General features: G+C 43.6%; 1 long non-coding RNA gene and 1 other non-coding gene across 2 annotated transcripts in view; one reads left to right on the top strand and one right to left on the bottom strand.

The window, feature by feature from the left end:
- Positions 1-4,428: 4,428 nt before the first annotated feature.
- Positions 4,429-4,510, top strand: TRNAL-CAA (transfer RNA leucine (anticodon CAA)). Its single transcript has one exon. It is a non-coding gene; the product is annotated as a tRNA-Leu (tRNA).
- A 639-nt stretch (positions 4,511-5,149) lies between these two features.
- LOC141102579 (uncharacterized) overlaps positions 5,150-27,416 on the bottom strand; it is a 41,866-nt gene continuing 19,599 nt past the window's right edge. Inside the window, exon 3 of the long non-coding RNA XR_012235163.1 lies at positions 5,150-5,308. This is a non-coding gene — a long non-coding RNA (uncharacterized lncRNA). The remainder of the gene's footprint in view (positions 5,309-27,416) is intronic.

Below are 27,416 nucleotides of genomic sequence, written 5' to 3'. Positions count from 1 at the left end.
TTTAAAATTGTGTATTCTGCAAAATTTAACTTTTAGTTTGACAGCTTGGGTTCTGCTCTGCCCTACCCTCATTTATGAGGCAGCATAGTGGCTAAGTGGTTAGCACTTCTGCCTAGCAGCACTAGGATCATTCATTTAAATCCCAACCACGGCACTACCTGCTTGCAGTTTTCATGTTCTCCTTGTGCCTGTGTGGCTGGTAGGTTAATTTGCCCTAGTATGTATAAATCTTAGTTAGGGATTTTAGCTTTTAAGCTCCTTAAGGGCAGGGGCAATTGTAAATGCAGTGATGTATTTAGGTTTTGTGCTTCCCTAGGCCTGACTTAACTCACGCCCCCTCATTTAAATATGGCCCACCCCTTCCTGTCAAGGCCACACCCCTTCCTATTTAAGACACGCCCTGTAAACCACACATCTTCCTCTTTCAATTGATGGGCACAGTGGCGGCATTTGATGGGAACAGTGGTGGCACTTGATAGCACAGTGGCAGCAATTGATGGGCACAGTGGCTGCATTTGATGGGCACAGTGGCAGCAATTAATGGGCACAGTGGCTGCGTTTGATGGTCACAGTGGCCGCGTTTGATGGCACAGTGACTGCATTTTATGGGCACAGTGGCTGCGTTTGATGGGCGCAATGGCTACATTTGATGGGCACAGTGGTGCGTTTGATGGGCAGTGACTGCATTTGATGGCACAGTGGTGGCAATTGATGGGCATAGTGGTGCGTTTGATGTGCACAGTGGCAGCTATTGATGGGCACAGTGGCTGTGTTTGGGCGCACAGTAGCTGCATTTGGAGGCACAGTAGCTGCATTTGGGGGCACAGTGGATGTGTTTGAGGGCACAGTGGCTGCGTTTGAGGGCCCAGTGGCTGCGTTTGGGGGCACAGTAGCTGCATTTGGGGGCACAGTAGCTGCATTTGGGGGCACAGTAGATGCGTTTGGGGGCACAGTGGATGTGTTTGAGGGCACAGTGGCTGCATTTGAGGGCACAGTGGCTGCGTTTGGGGGCACAGTAGCTGCATTTGGGGGCACAGTGGATGCGTTTGGGGCACAGTGGATGCGTTTAGGGGCACAGTGGCAGGGTTTGATGGGCACAGTGGCTGCGTTTGGGGGCACAGTGGATGTGTTTGGGGGCACAGTGGCCGCGTTTGATGGCACAGTGGTGACAATTGATGGGCAAAGTGGCTGCGTTTGATGGGCACAATGGCTACGTTTGATGTGCACAGTGGTACATTTGATGGGCACAATGGCTACGTTTGATGTGCACAGTGGTACATTTGATGGGCACAGTGGCTGCGTTTGATGGCACAGTGGTGACAATTGATGGGCACAGTGGCTGCGTTTGATGGGCACAGTGGTACATTTGATGGGCACAGTGGTACATTTGATGGGCACATTGGTTGCGTTTGATGGCACAGTGGTGACAATTGATGGGCACAGTGGCTGCGTTTGATGGGCACAATGGCTGCATTTGATGGGCACAGTGGTGGCAATTGATGGGCACAGTGGCTGCGTTTGATGTGCACAGTGGTGCATTTGATGGGCACAGTGGTGGCAATTGATGGGCATAGTGGTGCGTTTGATGTGCACAGTGGCAGCTATTGATGGGCACAGTGGCTGTGTTTGGGGGCACAGTAGCTGCGTTTGGGGGCACAGTGGCTGCATTTGGGGGCACAGTGGCTGCGTTTGGGGGCACAGTGGCAGGGTTTATGGGCACAGTGGCTGCATTTGGGGGCACAGTGGCTGCATTTGGGGGCACAGTGGATGCGTTTGCGGGCACAGTGGATGCGTTTGGGGGCACAGTGGATGCGTTTGCAGGCACAGTGGATGCGTTTGGGGGCACAGTGGATGCGTTTGGGGGCTGCCTGGGTTACAGTAGTTTTTAAATCAATTACCTGAGGGTTCCCGCCATCGTCGTCCTCCTCTCTCTCACTCCTCCTCCTCCTCTGGTAACCAGAAAGACACGTCCCGACTCCCAGGGCTGGACTGCAGAGGTGGGTAGGCGGAGCATTAGGCTCCGGCTCCATCAGTCAAGCTGACAGGATCAGTCAACGTCCGTATTATGGGGGCGGCAGTCGCTCCCTCCCTCGGCCAAAGTACGTGCCCATACTGTGCCAGTATATAACAAGGCAAGCCGGCCGCGGGAGGCTACATCAGAGCGGGAGCTGGCCGCGGGTGCTGGCCGTGGGAGGCTGAATCTATTCGGAACGTGGGGAGGACAGGTTGGGGGGGTTTTTGCGTGGGGGGCAGCAAAAAAGTCACCGCCCCCCCGCAAAGTGCCGCCCTAGGCCTAGGCCTTGTCGGCCTAGGCCAAGACACAGCACTGTGTAAATGTATAATATATATGTAAAGTGCTGTGTAAATTTATGGTGCTATATAAGTACCTGTAGTAATTATTGCAGTAACTTGTTGGGGGGGGGGGGGGGGCAGTTTGGCATCCTTGCCATGGGTACCTGAGGACCTTGTTTCAATGCTGATGAAGTTGGGTGGACGGGGGGGGGGGGGGGGGGGGGTAGCAGAGAACACAATGAAGTTAACATTCTTTATCCTTGCAGTTCAGCTCAAAGTGACAACGGATTTCTGGGAAGATCAACAGGTGTTTTCTATCCTTGCTGAAAATGTTCTTAGTTTGAAAAACAAATACTAATTCAGCCACCACAAATTATAAATGGTATGATGCATTATATTAAATTTTTGTTCTTGAATTTAGTTGTTGGCTTTAAAAAAAACAATCATTCTTACCCCGCCGCCTCTAAGCCAAATAACAGTTTTCAGTCTTAAGGAATACTTATCTATTCTCCCCCCTGAGGGGTCCAAGCGCATCTGACCTAATAAATGTATGTTGCTTATGTCCATCCCTTAAGGTGAGCATATTGGAGTGAAGGTGGTGGGATCACGCGGTGGCAATACATTGTTATTATCTAAGCACGAAGTGGATAATGAATTATTGTATTGTGGACAATTCACTGTGGAACTTGAATGGATCAATAATGGAGTCATAGATATTTATGGACATTTATCACATCATACAATTTGTGGTGATTTAATGTGGCTGTGGAGTATTACACTGTTTCTGTATTTATTTAATATTTTTGCACTTATTAATTCATTTATGGTATAAGTGATGTAAATATATATATAGATAGATGATAGATAGACGATAGATAGATAGATAGATAGATAGATAGATAGATAGATAGATAGATAGATAGATAGATAGATAGATAGATAGATCTATATATAGATATATAGATAGATATATACAGGTATATATCTATCTATATATAGATAGATATATATAGATATATATAGATATATATATCTATATATATCTATCTATCTATATATATATATATATATATATATATATAGATAGATAGATAGATATATATATATATATATATATATATATATATATATATATATATATATATATATATATATATATATCTATATACATATATAGATAGATATAGATAGATATACACACTATATTGTTAAAAGTATTGGGACGCCTGCCTTTACACGCACATTAACTTTATTGGCATCCCAGTCTTAATTGTCTGAAGGGTTCAATATTGAGATGGTCCACCCTTTGCAGCTATAACAGCTTTAACTCTTATGGGCAAGCTGTCCACAAGGTTTAGAAGTGTGTCTATGGGAATGTTTGACCATTCTTCCAGAAGCACATTTATGAGGTCAGGCGCTGATGTTGGACAAGAAGGCCTAGCTCGCAGTCTCTGCTTTATTTCATCCCAAAGGTGTTCTATCAGGTTGAGGTCAGGACTCTGTGCAGGCCGGTCAAGTTCCTCCACCCCAAACTCGCTCATCCATGTCTTTATGGACTTTGCTTTGTACACTGGTCCAAATCAGTTTGTGGAGGGGGGATTATGGTGTGGGGTTGTTTTTCAGGGGTTGGGCTTGGCCCCTTAGTTCCAGTGAAGGGAACTCTTCAGGCTTCAGCATACCAAGACATTTTGGACAATTTCATGCTCCCAACCTTTTGGGAACAGTTTTTGGGATGGTCCCTTCCTGTTCCAACAGTGCACAAAGCAAGGTCCATGAAGACATGGATGTGTGAGTTTGGGGTTGAGGAAATTGACTGGCCTGCACAGAGTCCTGACACCAACCCAATAGAACAACTTGTGTGTGGGATGCATTAGACACACCCCTAAAACTTGTGGACAGCCATCCCAGAAGAGTTGAAGCTGTTATAGCTGCAAAGGGTGGGCCAACTCAATATTGAACCCTATGGACTAAGACTAGTTTGACATTAAAGTTCATGTGCGTGTAAAGACAGGTGTCCCAATACTTTTGACAATAAAGTGTATCCTTTCATACAACACATAAGGTATCACAAGGGAGAGCTGCATAAATAGCTTTAACCATTACATCTGGAAAAGTTGCTTCAAGCAAAAAAAGCCAGTAGTTGTGGCTGAGTGGTTAAGGTGATGGACTCAAAATCCATAGGGGTTTCCCTGCACAGGTTTGAATCGTGCCAACTACATTAAATTGCATGCTTGAAGAAGATGCTGAAATTGTTTCTGTTGTGCTCTTTAATTCCGTACTACAAATTCAAAATGGTAAAACAAAGGTGCAGGGATGGAATGAAGGCGTTAATAAAAATGATAAGGTTTAAAGCTGAACATTGGGATAACCAATGTACAAGTCTTGTGTATTCTTAAGAAAGAAATAGGAGATCGCCTCTGAGTGCAATATATCATTATATAGAGCGATTTAAAAGTTTAATAGAGTGATTAAAAAGCCACTCACATGTGGTATCTCAAACACAGGCTCTATTTTACAGTGACAGTGAGCATCTCAGGGTTTCTGTCATCTGAGCATTCATGAAAGGTTCGTTATCAGTTGCTCTTCCGGGAGGCAATGCTGGCCACTCTCTTCTGGAAACGCTGGTGTTTCCCTCCCAGCAGAACCTTGCACCAATGCCTAAACGAGACCCTAAGATGCTAACTGTACAATAGAGCCTGTGTTTGACCTACCACATGTGAGTGTTTTTTTAATCGTTTCATTAAAGCGGTTGTATACCGCACATCTAAAAAAAAAGAAAAAAAAAACCCTGCAAGGCAAAGGCATAATGAGCTAGTATGCACCACATACTAGCTCATTATGTAATACTTACCTTGGATTGAAGCCCCCGTATTGCAGCCCGGTCCACGGCGAGGGAGCTGACATCTTGCCCTCGGCGCTTCTTCCAGGTTTACGGCTCCGTCGCTGTGAATGGCTGTCACTCCCACGCATACGTGCAGGAGTCTTCTTAATGGCTTCTTCTTAAAATGTTCTTAGTCTGAAAAACAAAGATTAATTCAGCCACCACAAATTATAAATGGCATGATGCAATATATTCCATTTTTGTTCTTGAATTTAGTTGTCCTTTACATTTTTAAAAGTATGGTTTTAAAAAAACAATCATACTCACTCAGATGGCTGCAGCACCAATCCCAGCTGTAGCGGTCCCCCCACCGCCTCTAAGCCAAAGAACAGTTCTCAGTCTTCTGCCTGCAGAGAGCCAGTAACTGTCAGTAACCAGCTCTCTGCTCTGCCCCTCCAGTGTTCACTGGAGTGCTGGGCTGTGTAGGGGGCGAGAGCGGTTTGCTGAGTCTCCCAGCGGCTTGGTGAGAGGCTGAGCCAGCTTCCGGTCCAGGCATCTGGGTGGATCCCGACTGTAAAGTTGGGATCTTTCCCAAGCCTGGACTGACTGAGCGATGTCAGCCTAAAATGGGTCACAGGATTGCAGAACGATTTGCACTCCTGTGATCCATAGGAGAATAGCCAAAATAGCTTTGGCTACACTGCTTCAATAAATATGTTGTTTTGTTTGTACATTGTTTGCACATTATGCCTCCTCTCTTTTCTTTGGAAGGCCTTTGCTCTCTACCAGGTGCCTTTTATTACCAAGTTTCACTACATACAAAGTTATATACAGTCCGATCACTATGGAGACTGAGGAAATTATTTCTTCTGCATGCATCATCTCAACCTAGACAAAGCCACTAGACTGGAGCTCAATGACCGTTTTTAATGATAAAAGTGTAGCACTACCCTTCCACTACTGCACAGCCAGGCGACAAGCATTTTCCACTTCCATCCAGACACAAGGAACAGTCTTTGAGTTTGGTTATTGATGTTTATTAGGGGTCTAATAACTTGGACGGGGAATAGGAATTATGGAATGCCCAGCTTGACTGCAAAAATTAACAGGGACAACTCCCTCCTTATGTACACAATCCTGAACTATCCTCCTTCTTGGACACTTACAGTCTCTGATAGTCAAAAATGCAAAAGCCCCTTAAGGACTAGGAACTCTCAGTCCCTTAGAAAGTCGCACAATGTGTTGTAGGCGGCATACAGGAGTATCTCCAACTCCACTGTAGAAACTGATCCCAGCTCTACTGCCTGCAGGAACTACCAGCCCACCAGGCTGCTTGTTCTCCAGGCCATGTGGCTCCTCCAAAGATCTTCCAGGGCAAGGGAAAGGAAGGGTTAAGCACAACTCACACAGTCCTCCTTGCTCCCTGCTGCTCCTTAGGCAAGAAGATCCTTCCAAGCCATCCTAAACCCAGCCTGAGTCAGAGCCGCCCAGACACATGACTGAGGGACCTGCAGATTGTAAAGGCTCCGATTTATCTATAAAACATTAAACACTTGACCAATCCCCCCTTCCAAAATGACCAGATGACACATTTTATTTGGAGTTGAATGGCCATAGCAGCCTTTTATTACAAACCATTAAATACAACATTTACAAGAAAACAAGTTTAATGCATATAATACAGTCAATGCATAACAAATAAACCAACCTCAGCTTATGCCCGGTCTAAAGTCTTTGAAGGCCTATATGCTCACGGTTGTATCTGCCACCCAATCAAAGGCCCCCAGCCACGGACTGTGTCAGTAGTGCAGTGGACGGTGTCAGTAGAGCAGCGGACAGTGACAGTAGAGCAGCGGACAGTTTCAGTAGAGCAGTGGATGGTGTCAGTAGAGCAGTGGACGGTGTCAGTAGGGCAGCGGACGGTGTCAGTAGAGCAGCGGACAGTAACAGTAGAGCAGCGGACAGTAACAGTAGAGCAGCGGACAGTTTCAGTAGAGCAGTGGATGGTGTCAGTAGAGCAGTGGACGGTGTCAGTAGGGCAGCGGATGGTGTCAGTAGGTCAGTGGATGGTGTCAGTAGGGCAGAGGACGGTGTCAGTAGGGCAGTGGACAGTGTCAGTAGTGCAGTGGACGGTGTCAGTAGTGCAGTGGACGGTGTCAGTAGAGCAGTGGACGGTGTCAGTAGGGCAGAGGACGGTGTCAGTAGGGCAGTGGATGTTGTCAGTAGGGCAATGGACGGTATCAGTAGAAAAGTGGACGGTGTCAGTAGAGCAGTGGATGGTGTCAGTAGAGCAGTGGATGGTGTCAGTAGGGCAGAGGACGGTATCAGTAGAGCAGTGGATGGTGTCAGTAGGGCAGCAGACGGTGTCAGTAAGGCAGGAGATGGTGTCAGTAGGGCAGTGGACGGTGTCAGTAGGGCAGTGGACGGTGTCAGTAGGGCAGTGGACGGTGTCAGTAGAGCAGTGAACGGTGTCAGTAGGGCAGTGAATGGTGTCAGTAGGGCAGTGAATGGTGTCAGTAGGGCAGTGAATGGTGTCAGTAGGGCAGTGGACAGTGTCAGTAGAGCAGTGGACGGTGTCAGGAGAGCAGTGGACGGTGTCAGCAGGGCAGTGGACGGTGTCAGCAGGGCAGCGGACGGTGTCAGTAGGGCAGCGGACGGTGTCAGTAGGGCAGCGGACGGTGTCAGTAGAGCAGTATATGGTGTCAGTAGAGCAGTGGATGGTGTCAGTAGGGCAGCAGACGGTGTCAGTAGAGCAGTGGACGGTGTCAGTAGAGCAGTGGACGGTGTCAGTAGGGCAGAGGACGGTGTCAGTAGGGCAATGGACAGTATCAGTAGAGCAGTGGACGGTGTTAGTAAAGCAGTGGACGGTGTTAGTAAAGCAGTGGACGGTGTCAGTAAAGCAGTAGATGGTGTCAGTAGAGCAGTGGATGGTGTCAGTAGAGCAGTGGACGGTGTCAGTAGGGCAGCGGACGGTGTCAGTAGAGCAGTGGATGGTGTCAGTAAGTCAGCAGACGGTGTCAGTAGGGCAGCGGAAGGTGTCAGTAGGGCAGCGGAAGGTGTCAGTAGGGTAGCAGACGGTGACAGTAGAGCAGCGGATGGTTTCAGTAGAGCAGTGGATGGTTTCAGTAGAGCAGAGGACGGTGTCAGTAGAGCAGTGGATGGTGTTAGTAGTTTATTTGTTTATTGACATTTTTTATTATTTCATTTTTTTATTATTTTTTACAATATTATTATTATTATCTTTTTATTTTACAACTTAATTCTAGGATCCCCGTTAGGGGGATTTGGTGAAATATCAGGGGTCTAAACAGACCCCTGATGTCTCACTTTGGAGACAGAGAAAAGGGACCGAGGACAGAGATGACTCCATCCTTAAACAAGCCCTGCAGCAGCCGACAGGAGAAAAAGGAAGCCGGCTGATCGGTTCCAGTAAATGGCACCTCTACTGCCCCTCCTGTCCAGGGGCCGACAAGGAAGGACTTTGGCCTACCTGTCACCTGCCCGTGATCAATTGGGTAGATCATGATTGACAGGTTGCCGCCCCCCCGGATTAGGGCATGCCCAAACACACTTGACACACCCCATGCGCGCACCTAAGATTAGGCAAACCCCTACTGATCTATTCTGATCCGCACTTTGCAGGGCCGAGCTAAACAGATGGCAGTGCCCGATCCCGTGGATTACCGGATGGGTTTGCACATACTTGCTTTTCATATTTCTACTGACTGCAGTTCTTCTTTAAGTATCCGTAATATTCCAAAAGTCATGCTGTGTTTTATTATTCATTGCGTTGCTCTTCTTGCAGGTTTGAGGTCTTCAGATTGTTACATCATTCTTCTCCATTATCCCGATTCTGAGCTATGACTCTCACCGAGAAACCCGGAGACAACAACAGGCATGTCACAACAAAAATATAATTTTTCATCATTAATGTGAGTGATTTGAGAATGCAGAGGATTGCCAATGTCCCTGATCTGGAAGGGTGATTATTCTAGTGCACAGCAATGATCTGAGAAAGATGAGAGGAGGATGTCAGCGCTTTTGATAATACGCTGACATATTTGGGCAGGAGCTGTCATATTCTAGAATTCACATTTATTTAGCCACGAGAAAAGAGCGGCGCACCAACCGCACGCACACGCTCTATCTGCAGATCAGTAACACTATCAGACCGGGAGCAGACCCGCGGATGATGATGACAGGGTTTTGGAACGCTTTAAATGAATGCTTAAGCAAGATAAAGCAGCGAGTTCTAATCACCGTAGACTGTTTAATATTGATGGATGAGAGATCTATGACTTGGATCTATTGAGGGTTTGACAAATGCATTCTGTACGTGGAGGATATTTCTTTGCTTTTCAGCTCAGGGGACAGGAAGAGGAGCTGATATTTTATACGGGTCATCCATCTCTCAGGACATCTGATAAATATTGCATGTAGCAATTTACTCCAGATGAGCAAAAAAATTAGATTTTTTTTTTTTCATTTAATCCTTTAACCCCGGAAGGTTTTGCCCCCTTAATGACCAGAGCATTTTTTGCTATACGGCACTGCGCCGCTTTAACTGACAATTGCGCGGTCGTGCGACGTTACGCCCAAACAAAATTGGCGTCCTTTTCTTCCCACAAATAGAGCTTTCTTTTGGTGGTATTTGATCACCTCTGCGGTTTTTATTTATGGCGATATAAACAAAAAATGCGACAATTTTGAAAAAGAATTTTTTTTTTACTTTCTGCTATAATACATATCCACAAGAAATATAAAAAAAAATGTATTTATCAGTTTAGGCTGATATACTGTATATTCTTCTACATATTGCTGGTTAAAAAAAATATCGCAATAGGCGTATATTGATTGGTTTGCGCAAAAGTTATCGCGTCTAAAAACTACGGGATCGATTTAGGGACTTTTATTTATTTTTACTGGTAATGGCAGCGATCTGCGATTTTTAGCGGGATTGCGACATTGCGGCGGACAAATCTGACCCCAAATTACATTTTTTGGGGACCAATGACATTATTACATTGATCGGTACTAAAAAATGCACTGATCAATGTAAAAATGACACTGGCAGGGAAGGGGTTAACACTAGGGGGCGATCAAGGGGTTAAGTGTGTTCCCTCAGCGTGTTCTAACTGTAAGGGGAATGGGCTTACTGAAATATGACAGAGATCACTGTTCCCGATCACTGGGAGCAGCGGATCCCTGTCATGACACAAGGCAGAACAGGGAAATGCCTTGTTTACATAGGCAGCTCCCCGTTCTGCCTCTCCTCGCTGCGATTGCGGACCGCTGGCGTAAATCAAATCCGCGGGACCCGCGGGCACGCTCCCACGGTGCTGGCGGCGCACGAGCGCCCGATATCCTGCTTTTACGGACTGACATACAGGTACATCAGTTTGACAAGGAGAGCCATTCTGCTGACGTATATCAGTGGGAGTTGGTCAGCAAGTAGTTCTGGGAAAATGTAAAGAATAAGTGTACCAGCAAATAAAGTGCACCTATTCTTTTTGCTCTCTCTGAGATATAATAACTGCGTCCTCCACTTTTTGTTTACATTGAACGGCAAACTCTCCTGGCCGCGCCTACATATTACAGCTTATACACTTCTACAGAGCTGTAGAAATGTATAGGTTGTACTGGTCGGGAGATGGAGGTAGATGGGCCTCATTAAAGTCCATAGGGCTCTGCTGTGCAGGTGTGGCCAGGAGAGGGAGTCTTTCACCATTCAATGTAAACAAAGAATGGAGGCCACAGCCATCGTAATGCACAGTATAGCTCTATGGAATCCTATGCGGACCGCCTACCTCTATCTCCCAGCTGAAAGACTGCCCCATAAACCTCAATGGCATAGCTACCAACTGTCCCTGATTTTGAGGGACTGTCCCTAATTTAAAACAAGAGTCCCTGTTTCCTCCCTCATTTTGGTCTGATCTATATAGTCTCTTTATCTTTCAAAAAGTGTTTCTCAGCGCTAAACCTTTCATCCGAATTCTAAATTGTTGCATTTGTAAATTTCAAAAGCCAATATAAAGGAATAGTAGTGGTAAAAAAAAGGACATGGGTGTTTAATCATTTCACTAATCACTAATCATTTTTTGTACAAATCTCCTTTAAAGGGGTTGTATGCCCTCAGGGTGAAAGACCTTTTGTTGTGCAGCAGCCCCCCAGAGCCCCCATTTTACTTACCTGAACCCAATCATTCCAATGACATGGATGAGCACAGCAGCTGTAGCCGCTGTCTCGGGTCCTCATTGGCTGGATTGATAGCAGCAGGAGTATTGGCTCCCGCTGCTGTCAATCACATCCAATGACGTGGAAGCTGGGGGGCGGGGCCGAATCCTGCTGTCTGTGTCAATGGACACAGCAACAGGACTCGGGAGCATGCCCGCACGAGTGCCCCCAGGGAATGCGGGTCTCCGTGGGGGCACTCAAGAAGGGGAGGAGCCAGAAGCGCTGCTGGGCGACCCCAGAAGAGGTGGATTGGGGCCCTTCTGTGCAAAACCCTTGCACAGAGGAGGTAAGTATGCCATGGACCCTTAAGGGGGGTATAAACACAAACCTTAAGGGGACATGGCAGGGAATGTGCCCTTTGCCTACATACTTTTGCTATTAGGTGTCCCTCCTTCCCAGTGGCGGCCTGTAATGCAGGGTGCGCCCCCCTATCAATGCGTCCGGCCCCCTAATCTACATAGAGGGATTACAATCAGCACCTGATTAGAGCCAGTGGGCTCTGGGCGCAGAGCACTGACCCGACCGACGGGGGGTGTGGAGGCTGTGTAGGCATTGTTTGCAACAGCCGCCACTGCTTATTCCCATCTCAAAAAGCTGGGATGCTATTGGTTTGGCATGTGCAAGTGTGGCCAGGAGAGGCAGTCTTTCAACATTCACTATAAACAAATAATGGAGGCTGCAGCAATCGTGTACTAAACAGTATAGCTCTATGGACACCTATGTGGCCTGTCTACTGACTGGAAGGCAACCCCATAAAAGTCTATGGGATTGTAATGTGCAAGAGAGGCCAGTAGAGAGACCCTTTTACCATTCAATGTAAGCAAAAAATGGAGGCTGCGGCCATCGTACTACACAGTATAGCTCTATGGACTTCTATGCGGCTCGTCTACCTCTATCTCCCGGCTGGAAGACAGTCCCAAAAAAAGACTATGGGGTTGTAATGTGCAAGAGAGGCTAGAAGAGGGAGCCTTTTACCATTCAATGTAAACAAAAAATGGAGATGGCAGCCATCGTACTTCACAGTATAGCTCTATGGACTTCTATGCAGACCGTCTACCTCAGTGGTCATCAACCCTGTCCTCAGGGCCCACTAACAGGCCAGGTTTTATGTATTACCTTGGGGAGATGCAGACTAGAATACTGCAATCACTGAGCAGCAAATGATATCACCTCTTATGTATTTCAGTTATCTTGCAAACCTGGCCTGTTAGTGGGCCCTGAGGACAGGGTTGATGACCACTGGTCTACCTCTATCTCCCAGCTGTAAGACAGTCCCATAAAAGTCTATAGGGATGTAAGGTGCAAGCTTGGCCAGGAGAGGTTCAAGCTCAAGCTTGGCTTGCATACACACGGTCACACAAAAGTTCTCTGAACTTTCGACCGCCAAGAACGCGGTGATGTACAACACTACGGCGAGCCGAGAAAATGAAGTTCAGTGCTTCCGAGCATGCGTCAAATTGTTTCCGAGCATGCGTAGGAATTTTGCGCATCGGAATTGCTACAGACGATCGGAATTTCCGATAGGAACTTTTTCCGTCGGAAAAATAGAGAACATGCTCTCAATCTTTTGCTGGTGGAAATTCTGCAAAGCAAAAAGTCAGATGGAGAGTAAACACGGTCAGAATTTCTGACCAAAAGCTCACATCGGACTTTCGCTGCCGGAATTTCCTATCGTGTGTACGGGGGATTATTCTTTGTAGATAAGAAATTTGGGGAGGGGAAACCCAATTAAAGTGGTTGTAAAGCCTTAAGGTTTTTCACCTTAACACACTCTATGCATAAAGGTGAAGAACCTTCTGTGCTGCAGCTCCCCCAGACCACCCCCTTTTTTTCAGCCCCGCTCTCCTCATTGGACAGATGGATAGCAGCAGGAGCCATTCGCTCCCACTGCTGTCAATCAAAAGCTGTGACACTGAGTGGGCTGAGTGACACTGACACTGTGACACTGACACTGGGCTGAGTCAATGGATGCAGCAGCGGGACTCGGGAGCAAAGCAGCTTTCCGTGGGGGCGCCCAGAGAAGAGGAGGGGCCTTGGGCAGTGGACCCCAAAAGAGGAGGTTAAAGGCTGCTCTGTGCAAAACTATTGCACAGAGCAGGTAAGTAGAGGCATGTGTGTTATTTAAAAAAAAAAAAAAAAAAACTTTTACAACCACTTTAAGTTTAAACTTTCTTTTTTTATTGTTGTTGTCTCTGTCCTATTGTGGAGATTTTCCTGTCCTGGACACAAAAGGAAGTAGGAAGAAATGTTTCCAACCTAAGGAAGATCCTCTCTTAAAATAAATTCACATATTTGCTTTGCAGTAATGTTACAGCAATACACAATAATGGGTGGAATGCGATGTTGTGCATTGCAATATAAATTCAATCATTTTGAATGGCAACCCAAATGGACAACCCCAGCATACCACAACAGACCTGGTGAGAACCATGTGTGTATTATGGTTGCACTGTAAAAGAAAGAATAAAGACGCAGATCTGCAAATACAGTAGGTCAATTGTGGTATGTTGGGAGCCCAAAAACGAATGGGCTGCCTTATCGAAATAATACACATTACCACATGTGCCACAATGCATCACAAATATGTGAATCTGACTTTGGACAATTATAACTGGAACTGATGATTGGAATTAATTTTGCTTGATGATTATGCAATGTTAAGAGACCTACCACTTATAACAGCTGATCTCTGAAAAAGGCGGAATCTATTTTGAGCCACAAAATGCATTGGTGGTTTTGTATTTTCCTGCTGTGAATCAAATCAAAGTTTCTGGACATTTGTTTGGCACTCTCATTAGACTATATGTACATGATGCCACAAGGTCTTCATTCTTCATCCAGCAGGTGTTCCTCGATGACGCAGAGAGCGCTGTGCTGGGTGTCGGAGGCAGGCCTATAATGCTCTGCAAAATTTGTTTGTGGACCCTTATGGACTTTATAGGCAGCAGAGTACACCAGTATGTTAAAAAATATATACATTTTATTACAAAATGACTAAAACATAATAATTCATATTAAAATTTCACAGTAGCCTGCTACCCAAATTGCACTAGGAACAACAATAAAAACACCAAGTGGACTCTGTCCTAGTCCGTTATAATTACGCCAATGGAATATGGCTGCTGATATCCAGGTGAACTTGGTGTAAGTTGATGTAACTTATCCAGGCTCTACGTGCTTTCTGTCATTGCGCTCCTCCAGGAGCTTTGGGTAAGTATTAATTTATGATAGCTGAACGATGATATGATATGTTGAACTGTAGCAGTAAGTTAAAAATTGTCTGGAGGAGCAGTAGATGCAGGGACAACCATCCATAGTATCAAATATCCAAGAGAAATAAAGGGCAAAGGTAGTCTCACAGGATGACACCCCAATGACACCCCAATGTCGTGTCATCCTGTGGGGCTGCAGATGACCCACATAGAGAGGCTGTCACTGACGTTTGAGATCTAGTTGGCTTGCCACTGGGGCATCTTTCCACTAGAGAATCTGATCTAGATGAATTGGGGAAGTACTTAAAGGAATTGCTTGCCTTGCAACTCAGGACATACATGCATCTAACTGGCATTATCTATTTGAACCCTATAATGTCCATTTGAACCTGCAATCTATATTAAGGCTGCAATACCATCCCACAACCTTTGCCCTTTATTTCTCTTGGATATTTGATACTTTGGATGGTTGTTCCTGCATCTACTGTTCCTCCAGGCGATTTGTAACCTACTGTTACAATTCCACGGTGTGCTTTCATAAATTAATACTTACCTAAAGCTCTTGAAGAAGCACAATGATGCAAAACATGTAGAGCCTGGACAAGCTACATCAGCTCACACCAAGTCTGCCCGGATACCAGTAGCCGTATTCCATTGGCGCAATTATCACAGACAAGGACAGGATCCACTTGGTGTTTTTGTTGTTGTTCCTAGTACAATTTGATTAGAATTTGAGATGTTAATATGAATTACTATGTTTTAATCACATAATAATACAATTTATATTTTTTTTAACATACTGGTGTATTCTGGTGCCTATAAAGTCCATAGGGGTCCACAAACAAATTTTGCTATAGACTTTGGGATGTGGCACTTTAGTACTGGTACTCGCATCCACAGTACCACCCTGTGAAGATGCAAATATACTTTATCTATAATGCTCTGCACTCATCTTCTGGAAAAAAAGAGAGTATATAAAATATAACTAAAAAAAATAAAATATAAAAATTATATATATATATATATATATATTCTCATAAGATTTGCACTTGAAATTGAACAACTATAGATCGGACCCCAATGTTTCACTCTTCTTTTATTCTCAGGGAAGTGGTGGGAAAGGTTCCTCCACCAAACCTATTGAATGGGGAAATAAAATATGATAAAACTGGTTGTCAGAACATGACAGCCTGTGCTTGAGTGATCCAACATTCTGCATGCTTAGTACAAGTGACATTGTAATCATCTCTATGGATTGTTATTCACAGTTTCTACTTACTTTGACAGATCATATCTGAAACTCACCGGAGCAAGGAGAGGAGAAGGGAGGATTTCAGACACACTGCCATATAACACAAGAGAAGTAGAAGTGGGGGGGGAGGCAAATCATTCAGGAGCCTTAAGCAGGATTTGACATTTTTGGACAGGTTAAGGCTGATCATGCAAACTCCTATAGAGCGGATTTTGTATGTCAGCTCCATTCTTTCTCTCAGAGCCGTCACGCTGGGCTTACAGAGAGTCGTAAAAATCTGTGGAGTCATTCTTGAGTCTGTTTTCAAACCTAACTATGGGTTTGTTCAATCCCATCTTGAATCTCTTGATAGTGGAAAAATAAATGTAGCCCCCTCCTAGGTAGGTGCTGGGATTAGATAGATTTAGTTCTGGCTCACTGCGTTCAGTGGAGCTGTATTTTTGTTAGGTAAATTTAGCTTGTCTCACTGTAATCAGTGCAGCTGCAAATGATTAGTTAGGTCTGTTCAGTGTTCCAGCTGCTGCTGGTTTGATTACTTCTTCTGCTTTCCGGAGAACAGTAGAACTCTCTTGAACATAGGTATGAAGCAATCTAAATGGCAGCATGGATGTTCATACAGCCCTGGCCAATCCCGGGGTGGGTGGCCCTGAAGGCTGCTAGGAATCTGTATAAATACTCTGAGACACAGAGCTGCGGGGTCTTTTCCTCAAGCTTGCTGCCCTCTATGCACTGCTGCCATGTGCTTGCTGTTTGTGAGGCCTCAGGTGGACAACCTGAGGACCTGGATGTTGAAGTTACAGAAAGCTGACTGAAGGGTTGTCTGCTGAAGATCTAGTCTAGAATCACAGGAGAAAGGTGTTGTATGGATGGAGGTGTCGTATTCTGTGAGAGACTCTAGAGACTTTTGGGCTGCTGCCAACCCTCTGGTACTAGAAACTCAGATGTGTATTTGTGTAAAGGGGAAATCGGCTAGTGTCCTGAAGAGCTCAGTCTATCTAGTTCTTTGTGAAGGGATTCTGCTATTGGTGCTCTAAAAAAAAAACTAGCTTTTGCTCTTTTAGCTGCTTCTACTACAAAGCTAAGTCCATAGTTTGCTTTTGCAAGGGGAGGATGAATAGGGCACTTCTGCCAAGGATCTTCCGATAAGCTGTAATCAAAGGATCATCTTGGGGAAGATGTATGGAGACTGGAATGGCACTGGAGTAGCACTTCAAAGAGCAGAAGCAACTCTGGTACGAAGATAAACAATGATTCTAAGTGCAGTATTCAAACAGTTTAACCGCTTCCAGACCAGCCGCCGCAGTTATACTGCGGCAGGTTGACTCCCCTGCGCGAAACCACGTAGCTGTATATTGGCTCGCGGGGTTCAGATAGCAGGCACAAGCGCGCCGCCGGAGGCACAAGTGCCGCTGCACAGTGGGGGTACCGATGCTCGTGGCCGACGGTCGTGATGACCAGGAGAGCGTGACCAGGAGAGACAGAACAGGGACGAGTGTGTGTAAACACACACTTCCCTGTTCTGACAGGAGTGACAGATCGTGTGTTCCTAATAGCTAGGAACCACGATCCGTCACTTCCTCTAGTCAGTCCTCTCCCCCTTCAGTTAGAATCACCTCCCAGGGAACATAGTTAACCCCTTCACCGCCCCCTAGTGTTAACCCCTTCACTGCCAGTGACATTTTTTCAGTAATCAATGCATTTTTAATCGCACTGATCGCTGTATTAATGCCAATGGTTCCAAAAATGTGTCAAAATTGTCCGCTGTGCCCGCCATAATGTTGCAGTCACGATAAAAATCGCAGATCGCCACCATTACTAGTAAAAAAAAAAAAAATAATAATAAAAATGCTATAAATATAACCCCTATTTTGTAGACGCTATAACTTATGCCCAAACCAATCAATATACGCTTATTGCGATTTTTTTAATCAAAAATATGTAGAAGATACATATCTGCCTAAACTGACAAAAATTAGCTTTTTTTAAAAAAATGGGGATATTTATTATAGCAAAAAGTACAAAATATTGTGTTTTGTTCAAAATTTTCGCTCTTTTTTTGTTTATATCGCAAAAAATAAAAACCGCAGAGGCGATCAAATACCACCAAAAGAAAGCTCTATTTGTGGAAAAAAAGGACGTAAATTTTGTTTGGGTACAACGTTGCACAACCGCGAAATTGTCAGTTAAAGCGACGCAGTGCCGAATCGCGAAAAACGCTCTGGTCAGGAAGGGGGTAAATTCTTCCGGGGCTGAAGTGGTTAATAAGTATAAGGTTAAAAACACTTACAAGATCAAGCATATAGGCAGGCTCATCAAATCAATAATTCCGACTCCTGTCACTTCACTACGCAATGCTATGCCAACCAGCAGCTGCAGAAGGAGGGGAGAGCGTGGGGGCCAAATGGCCACTGCACTTTTGGAACTACCACGGGACGCCTGCCTATGTGCTTGATCCTGTAAGTGTTTTTAAATGTATGCTTATTAAAATACTGCCTTTAGAAGCGCATTCTTGTTGTTTTGCTTTCGCCAGGACTTCTGCTTCAGCTCTACAGAAAGAAGTTCTTTTTTCTCAATATATACATAGTTCTTTGGAGTATCACACTCAAATTCCCTCAACACTATCCAAGTCACCCCACAAATAAAAACACCAAAAAGAACACCCCTGGACTTGTTATTGAGCCAAAGAGTGACTGTGATCTTGTGCCTGGCTGAAGGCCAATTACTGGGAAAATAAATCCAGGCAATTTCCAGCAGCTTCTTCAGGGGTAGTACTACATAAATGTACTATTTAATGCAAGATTCCAGTTTTAGTTTTTTACTCCTAGTCCACATCATTGGCTTACTCATTTTTCCTGACTGATGGTGGGCCAGGAGTTTGAGCAATGCAAGAGCTGAGACTGGAGGTGCTGGCCTCCTGCTGCCTCTATGTTAATGGACTTTCTGGGTTTTGACATAGACCAGTAATCAATTAAAGAGCTGTCCAAGGGTGGCTTCAGAACATTTCACAGTACCAGTCAAAGAAGGTCATCTAAGGAAATCTTGACCAGGTTTATGTAGACTCAGTTTAAAGTTTACAGGTAACAGTGAAAATGGGTTTGTGGTGTCTAATTCATGTTACAGCTCATATTCCATTAGTGCTTCATTTAACAACACATTTGTTGTAGGGTTTAATTGTTTGAAAACAGCATCTTTGAATATGGTTTCCAGTTTATGAAGAGAAGTTTATTTTTGTGGGGTAAAACTGCCATGAATTAATCAAACCAAGCCCCAAAAGCTAGATAGAACTCACATCCTCCCTATAAACACACCATTGTTTTGTGGGCTTTCACTAAAGAATCACACCAAGCCCCAAACGTTGGGTAGAACTCACATCCTCCCTATAAACACACCATTCTTTTTGAGGGCTTTCACCAAAGATGAGTAAAATAATGGAAAATCCTTTTAATTGGTTATTCCTGATTAGTTGCTCTCTCAACAGGGAAGTAAAGTACTTTTAATGTCAGTGATGTATGATGTGATCATCTATTAGGGGTGAGCTTGTATGACACTCTGTTGCATGAAGTAACCTACAAAGTTGCTTACGTCCCAACTTTCTGAGATGAGACTTTCTTTTAGCACAAAATAGGTCAACAACACCACCCTGTCAAATCCCATTTATGGGGACCACAAAGAATTCATATGAAATAAATGATTGGCTAAATCATAAATCATAAATGCTTGTGCTACAACACTTTTAGAATCGCTGCCAGTACTTTTAATGGCAATCACAGAATCCCCACCAATACTTCCAATGGTACTCCCAGAATTCCTGCTAGGACTTCCAAAGTTCCTTGAAATGATGCGGGCATTGTGCCTTCAAACCATTTACCTATAATTGCTATAATAATGAATCCTTTTTGTGGCCCGGGTCAGGGCCATGGTAAAAGGATGGTCATTATGTCCTCAATGTTCTCCCTTCTTGTTGGGTGCCAAGCAAAAGATCGCATGAGAGGCCTGTCCTGGGTTAGGTTCTTCTGGGCTATGCTAGACACTTTGTACAGGGTCACTACCATACACATGGGGTATCTTTTCTTGAGCCACACTCTCAACCCAGTAGATTGAAAACATGGACGAACTCTAGTAAACTCTATTGATGTCATGTACACCAATACGGTCACTTGAGCATTTAGGAGGGACAAGCAGTGCCAATGCCCTCTCAACCTGTCCAACGTATCACTGCTACCTCACTCCCAGTAATGGTAAGGGGTCCCACCGTGCACCTAGCGCAGACTCCATACGTGCACTTCACTTTACTTAGCTCTTCCTTACCTGTGTACAGGATGAGGACTCTGGCGGTGCAGATGTGCAGATCTCTTACTATGAGAGATGCATCACAGCTGAAGGAGTGCGGACCTGGTTGTGGTGAAGTGTTCCGAGGACCATCTCCACCATCAGGAGCAATGGTGAGGACCAACTGGTACTTAGTTTTAGATCCCTGGAAAAAGCTGGGTCATCTGCCAGAGGGTATCATAACAGCTTCAATTACCTTCATTGCTTTGGGGTCCTTAGGCTGATGAAATTTGATTGGTTGTCCTGGTTTTTTTTTTAACAGGCTTCCATGGCCATATGTGAAGAGTTAACTATGCTATGTAAATCTATCTTCACCCCAAGACTTATCAATTCACTATTCACAGATCGGATTGGAGTCTCAACATTTTTCTTGTCTATAGTCATTAAAGAATTGTTTACGTTCAACTCTGCCCTCCTGCCCCCTAGTCCTCCTTCTCCCCTAGAGCCCCCACTTTCAAAATGTATTTTTTTCCTTTTTGTTACTTACCTTTTCCAGATGCCCTCAGGCTGTTCATCTGATGGACAGGATACCCCCAGAAGAGTGAACAGTGAATCTGCAGGGCAGTGCAAGGGAGGAGGAGAGTATTGCAGCCACAGCTGATTTTTTTTTTGTTCTTATACCTGGTGGGACACAGATTTGAAAATATGTCTAAAGTTGAGTTGGGCTTTCAAGTTACATTGTTAGAAGAGACCAGCTTCAGATTGATGATGATGTAAGCTGCATGGAGACAGGGGCATCAGTGTTTGTATGCACGTGTACGTGTGTTTGCATATTTATATGTGTGTTTGTGTGTAAATTTCAAAGAGGTTACTGAAGGCATTTCAAATATAGAACAAAAACAGAGGATCTCCTGTATACACAGGCGCAGTGGGATACATATTATTCAGCTTAACCATAATATTGCCCACAGGGATTTTCCTGGTTTACAGATTTCAAACACTTTTCTCTGTGCTCAGTATAATTAGTTCTAAACATTACTGCAGAGCTTACAATCCACAAGCCTATAACAGAGACAAAATTACAAAGGCATAAGGAAGATATGTATTTTATTATAGCGTATCTACAACCTGCGTGTCTTTGCATAAAGATCTACTCTGCTTTAGTTATATGTTAACCTAATCACTAAAATGTTATGTATCCTTATACATGTTAATGTCATTGTAAGTAATTTTTAGGATTTTTCATTCTGCAGCATGCATTAAAATAATAACTGGTAATCCTGCCACGAAGATTCTTGTTCAGGCACTTCCTGTTAAAAGATGACAATGCTCGGTCTGTGTTTCCCAATTGTACTCCTGCGTTGTCACCCTGTCACATGGACTTCTGATGGAGACTACAAGTGGCTGTTTCAAAACACATTACACAGGCACGGTTTATTGTTGTCACTGTCAAAAAAAGTCACGTGAGAAGTACTATGCAACTTTAATTGGAGATCATGTGGACAGGAAGTGGGTACATATAAGCTAGAGGAGATCAGCATTGGGGTATGACTTTAGATGTATTTGTATGCCTTTTTTGGGGTGAGAATTACTAAAACTGTAACATTCAGAATCTTGTCTAGCTGTGCATGGTATGCAATCAGCTTCTAACTTCAGCTTGTTCAGTTAAGCTTTGACAATAAAACCTGGAAGTTGAATGGTTTCTATGCAGAGCTGCACCAGATTTTGCCCTCTCCAGTTTTAGTAAATCTCCCCTGTTGCTGTTTAGGCTCATAATGCACAGCTAAACTGCAGCTTGCAGCATATTTTAAAGACGTAAAGCCTAAAAATACTTTGGTGAGGACAGAACCCTGAAACTTGACCTTCAACCCAAAAATATATTCTTTGAACCTGGTTCCAGCCTCCTTCATCACCCAAAACTGGTTATTTTTTTTAAAAGACTTTTCTATTTTTTTTTATGCTGCAGGGCAGAACTGTTGGAAGGACAACAGCATGCAATGTAAAGTAGCTTTTTACATTGTGAACTATATATATGCATTATATCTTTCTATCCAGCAGGTGGCACTGCATTGTTATGGTGTGTATTCCATGGCAATGTAATGAGAGGAGTGCTTGTCTTTCCTCAATATATGTTCTTGTATCTTCCTGCTCCCTGTTTCTGTCTACATGATGTAAATCCAGGTAAAGATATCCTACATGAAAGTAAAGGTGTACTGCTGTATACAAGAAGCCTCCAGCACATTTTTCAATACTTTGCATAATAGGTTATGGGTCCAGGCATAGCCAGCAAGCTCAGCAGCACCCAGGCACTGGAAAAATAATTCTGCAAGTCTGTGAGTACTGTATGAAAGCTGCTGAAAGATGGCAAGCGATTCAGATGTGAAGTTTACGATTGCAAAGCTGAACAATGCCAATTACCAGCTGTGGAAGTTTTAACTAGAAATGATTGAATGATTGATAGAAGAGATGACTTGTGGCAAGTGCTAAATACAGACAGACCCACAGACGGAGAGACAGAGGACTGGGACAGGAAGGATAGACATGTAAAAGTGACTATAAGCTTATTAGTGGAAAATGACCAGATTATCCACATAAGAACAGAGAAAATGGCCAAAGGTATGTGGACTTCATTACAAAAACTGCATGAGCCTTCAAGCCTCAACAGTAAACTATTTCCACTAAAAAAAATTGTATATGATGAGACTAGAAGACCAGCAAATGTGTGACTACATGAAAGCCATGCTAGAGATCAAAGAGCAACTACGCACCATCAAAGATAACCATATTGTTGCCTTTCTCCTCTGCAGCCTTCCAGATACATATACTGCTCTCATTAACGCTCTAGAAACAAGACCTGAGCAGGAACTGACACTGAACTACGTCAAAGGCAAATTAATCGATGCATATGACAAAAGGAAAGAAAATACGCACCATGATGAAGAAAGCTCTTAAGATGTACAAAGGCACAAAGCACAACAAAGAAAGCAGAGCCTGTTTTTGCTGTAGAACGACCAGTCACTTAAAAAAAGGACTGTTCTATCTGAAAAGCCAAGCAGCAAAAGCTAGAGCTATCCACAAAAGAAAGAGTCAAAGCAGCCACAAAGGAAACTGTAGACACATGAAGAGGCCTTCCAAGATGGTGCCTCGTTGAGAAGGGGTGGGGCCAGAATTAGGGGACTGAAGTTCCTCTTTATAGGCCCATGCAACAAAACTCTACAGAACAAACAGGGGCACAGGTTCTAGACTTACCCTACTCTACTTCCTAGATTGTAAGTTCTAATGAGCAGGGCTCTCTGATTCCCCCCTGTATTGAGTTATATTGTAATTGTACTGTCTGCCCTAATGTTGTAAAGTGCTGCTCAAACTGTTGGCGCTATATAAATCCTGTATAATAATATTAATAATACTACAAAAGCATTTTTAATTTGAATGCTTAATCCATTAATTGCTGTCCCCATGATGAAATCCCCCCCAAAATGCATTGACTCCACGACATGGACATAAACACCCACAACACCCCCTTTTTAACTACTAAAAAAGTTAGTAGTTCAAATTAACAAATAACATGATAACTGTTGATTACAAGAAAGGAGTCTTTGGTGTCCACTAGCCAAAAAACAATGAGGCCATATCCAAAACTGAGCAGGGTTGACTTCCAAGGGACCAAGCCCCTGTTAAAAACAACTGACAGTGTAGCACCCTACCACCAGATGGGTTCCCCATTTGAATATTATTTCACATCTTTACAAAGACCTTCAAAGACCGCCTGACCTGCCATGACGCCATGACAAGCACATGTAATTCCAAATCCATTGTCAAAACATTCACTGGGAGGGACAACTTTCTTCCCCCGTTGACCTTCTGGAAAGAACTCCCAGCAATCCCTGCAGCACGTTACGACCACCCGACCCTTGATCTCCAAACCAGGTAAGCACAAGAGTCTTACACTCAACAATTACCTCTTTCTTTAGGGACTTTTCCTCAACCCAGTCCTGTAGCCCATCTGTTTATTTCCTCCGGCTCTGTCTTTTAGATTGTGATGCTCTGGTAATATTTCCTTTATTATATGGAGTTAGTGCATCTACATTTTTCCTTATATATCTGGTGAAAACATTGTCAGCCGCACAATAAGCAAAGGTAAATCTCCCTATGGGTGCCCTGGAAAGCAGTAAAACCAGACAGAACTACTAATCCTTTCCCACTGTATAAAATAACAAGTAAAAAAGGTTTTGGAAAGATTAATCATTTTTTATATCTTGACCTACTATACAGCGCAGTCAAACTCAATTGTATCCTGTATATGTACAGAATCTGAAAAATAAAAAATAATGGAGGCAGTTAAAACTTTCCTGACCTTGCCGATGCTCTGATGACCTTCTCTTCACCAGTAAAATAGAAGAATTAGTGAGATTCGGTCTTACAATGTGAGGGCTTTACTTCTTGTATTTATCGAAATGTGCTCCTAAAGATTTATTGAAGTGCTCCTAAAGATTTAATATTTAATGTGTGAAAGCTTTGGGTGTCAGCATTATATTCAGTATTTAGGGTATTCTCCTCTATTGTTCAATGAAATATTGGCTTTGAAAAAGGATTAAAGTTACTGCAGATCTTCCAAGTTCAATGGCCTGAAAAGTTTAGAGTATAACTAAAGGCAAAACTTTTTTTTTTTGGATAGAGTGGAGATAGGTTTGAACACATGTCAGTTATTATTGCAGTCTGTGCCCCCGTTAGGTAGATTCACCCTCTCTATTTGTCCTGTTTACCATTATCATTGAAACTGAAAGTAAAAGGAAGTCACAAATTTTGGGTTGTCCCATTGAAAGTATTAGAGGTGAAATCTTTCAATGGGGGACATTATTTCTGGTGACCTGGGGGTCCCTGGCACTTAAGGGAATTAAGGAATTCCCCTAAGTACCAGGGATTTCCTCTCACTTTCTGTTGTGGCTTTTGGTGGAGGAAGTGAAGGTATATCTCCCCAATGGGACAAAGATAGCTAAAAAAAAAAACAAACAAACAACGAAAAACCTTTCACGGGTTGTGTTGTAGGGTTATAACCCGTGAAAGATTTTTTTTCCCCAGTTTGGATAGAGTAAGGGAGGGTTCCCTTACTCTATCCAAAATGGGGAGAAAAAAAGTTTTGCCTATAGTCCTACTTTGAACATCAATAAGGATAAAGATCACCAGGAAAACTTTCATAGTATCAGAGAACGTTCATTTCTTGGTTTTCTTTTTCTTTGTAGCGCAACCAAATGCAATTTTTAAAAATATTCAGAGTAGGGGAGAACTATTTTTTGCCATCCATGTCCGATTGGGGAGATTTCACTTCCTGTCCCATAGCCAAACAGGAAGTGGGAGGAAAACCCTCCAAAGTGAGAGAATCCCTGGTGGTCACCAGAACCAATTCCCCCCATTGGAAAAGTTCCCCTCTATTCCTGTTCTGGTGACCACTCAAAAATTGGGATTTTCTTTCACTCTTTTCAAAGTATTGATTTAGGGGGGCTGAATACAAATCTACGCCACACTTTTTACATATTTATTTGTAAAAAAAAGATGGCCAAAGACTGACACCCAGCAGAAGTGATGGCGCCGGCGAGGGACGAGGACTATTGCAGAAAAAATATGTAAATTCTGGGATATAAAGATTCATCTCTGGAGTTTATGTCATTGTAAATACACTCCAATGTTCATATATGACCAAATAAACTATAAAAACTCTGAATATAGAAGCAACACTTATATGATTTTTTTTTACTTTTGTAACATAGAAGGGAAAGGAAAGAATATAAGAAATAAGAATGTATTGTTATTGATTTGTTAGAGAACTTTATATATAATTCAGATTGTCAGTAAGGAGGTTAAGATGTATCCCTGTACTCTGTATTGAGCATCTGTATTTTAGACATTGTTAAGTATAATGCATAAGTGTTGCAGACACTGATTGATTAATAGAGTTTCCCTATTGGAGATCTTTGACTTAAATATGTAAGGCAGAGGCACTGCAATCAGCCTAATGAATAATCACCTTTAGATGTGAAACACATCCAGGATTTGTGATCCGGCTGCTCTATAATGTCATGATTTTATACAATAAAAACCTCCAAGCCAGTAGACACACCCAAAGCCTGTTTCTTCATCTGTCTCAGTATGTAACTGTGGTAAAGCTGAGGTTCCTGAGGTCTTGGTCTCCCTGGTGGTACCAGAGTATGTTTATGATCAATACTATAAAACTCCTCTTCTTCTGCATTCTATAAATGTGCCCTGCTCAGCCTCACCTTTAATCTAGAGCTGTCCCCCGGCAGTGCTTCTTCTCCACCACAAGATGTCCTTAGTCTTCTAAGTTGGATGATGTCCAGTATGAATCAAATGGAAGGACTGAGGACATACTGTGAGTGATGGACATCAGGAGCTAGGACTACAGTGTCCTGCTTTGTAATGGTGCAGAAGTCACTGTTGGGAGTGGCACAGAATGTCAATGTTGGGAGGACCATCCAAATAGGAGAAGAGGTGAAGAGGATCATGCAGAATCATGTGACCTGCCAGAAGACAGTGAAAAAATAAAAAGCATAACATACTTGCAGGGGCCTGCTAAAGAGAAGAGAAGAGACTCGGGAGGGGTTGTCAGGAGCCCAGAGTTAGATTAAGGTTTACACTAGTCAATGCTCTGAAAAGTGATCTGCAGAGGATTTATTTCGAGAAAGCACTCAGGAGATGATCCTGCTGCCTTCTGAATGCCTTTCATTTTTGTTTTGTAATTTTTCCTTAGCCAAACGGCAGTTTAAATGTTGGGATGCAGCCCTATTGACTTTAATAGCCTTGTCAGATATAGAGTGGTGCAATCACCAAATCTCACGCACCACTGCAGCTTTAACAAGTTGCGGCACAGTCCCATTCAATTACATGGAATTAGGGGCATAGACTTTCTATGCTTCTGATGATTTCACATATGACGAAACGCATAGGGAGGAGCTAGATGCACTGATGTAACCACGTACAGAGTTACATGGACTGGGATCCCTACAGAGAGTTGGACATACAGACGCCTGCTTTTATGTCGTATGTCATGTGAGTTTTTTTAACTTGAATTTTGCTAAATTGTTCGTTGGCTAATTTATACAATTGGGGGGGGGGGTGCTTTCCTGTTTGCTTCATTTTTTAATGCACTTATGCAAAGTTAGCTGTCATGTGAGACCAGCAAACTTGTTCTATCTTTGTGGGCTTCCATACGCCTCTAGTTTTACATGAACACCCCTGCACTGGGCATGGAAAAGTCTAATTAAAACACACTGGCGAAGTAGATGTGACTGTGGCATTTTCTATAGAGGATCTTTTGATTCTG

Source organism: Aquarana catesbeiana, linkage group LG07 (assembly GCF_042186555.1).
Source record: "Aquarana catesbeiana isolate 2022-GZ linkage group LG07, ASM4218655v1, whole genome shotgun sequence".
Classification (NCBI taxonomy): Eukaryota; Metazoa; Chordata; class Amphibia; order Anura; family Ranidae; genus Aquarana; species Aquarana catesbeiana.
This window is presented reverse-complemented; position numbering and strand designations above follow the sequence as displayed.